The sequence below is a fragment of the Cryptomeria japonica genome, unplaced genomic scaffold (genome assembly GCF_030272615.1).
Source record: "Cryptomeria japonica unplaced genomic scaffold, Sugi_1.0 HiC_scaffold_462, whole genome shotgun sequence".
Classification (NCBI taxonomy): domain Eukaryota; kingdom Viridiplantae; phylum Streptophyta; class Pinopsida; order Cupressales; family Cupressaceae; genus Cryptomeria; species Cryptomeria japonica.
The window spans coordinates 59,492-60,225 of NW_026729282.1; the positions used below are offsets into that span (position 1 = coordinate 59,492).

General features: G+C 60.6%; 1 non-coding gene across 1 annotated transcript; it reads left to right on the forward strand.

Annotated features, from left to right (window-relative positions):
* The first annotated feature begins 615 nt into the window (after window positions 1-615).
* LOC131871794 (5S ribosomal RNA) lies at window positions 616-734 on the forward strand. Its single transcript, XR_009369999.1, has one exon. It is a non-coding gene; the product is annotated as a 5S ribosomal RNA (ribosomal RNA).

The window sequence follows — 734 nt, forward strand, 5'->3', positions numbered from 1 at the left end:
GTCTCGCATCCCACTTTTGGCCTGTGGCCTTTTCGGGGTCGATTCTCGTTTTGGGCATCAGAGCATGTTTCTTCTCCTAAAACCCAATATTTGTTTATTAAGTCTCGGAACACATTTTTGTTCTCGTGGACCCATCATGGGTCTTGGAACGCATTTGTGGTCCTTGGGTCCCATTTTGCATCCCGAAACTTGTGTTTTGGTGCTTGATCCCTATTTTGGGTGCCCACCTTGCACCAAGTGCGCACCCGGGGCAAACCGAGCGCCTTGGTGCACCAGGGCAAGATCGAGCGTGCACCCGAGGCGCCCCGAACATGCACCAAGGTGCACTCGGCCCACATGTGAGCGCAGGTCGTTGCGCCCGAGGTGGTGTGTGGGCACCGCGTTGCAGACGGGACACTGCACGCACACGACGCCCCCTCCAGGTGCACGCACGTAGGCCGGGCCGGGTGCACACCCGACGCCCTAGCAAGGTGCGCGCACCCGGGCAGGGCTCACACTTGGCGAACGGGGCGCACTTCGCGAGGGAGGGTGTGCACCTCGACGGGGGTGGGTGGCCGGGGTGGATTCGCACGTGGGTCGCGGTTTGCTAAGTACACACTGCGACAAGCTCATAACGGGTGCGATCATACCAGCGTTAGTGCACCGGATCCCATCAGAACTCCGCAGTTAAGCGCGCTTGGGCCGGAGTAGTACTGGGATGGGTGACCTCCCGGGAAGTCCCGGTGTTGCACCCT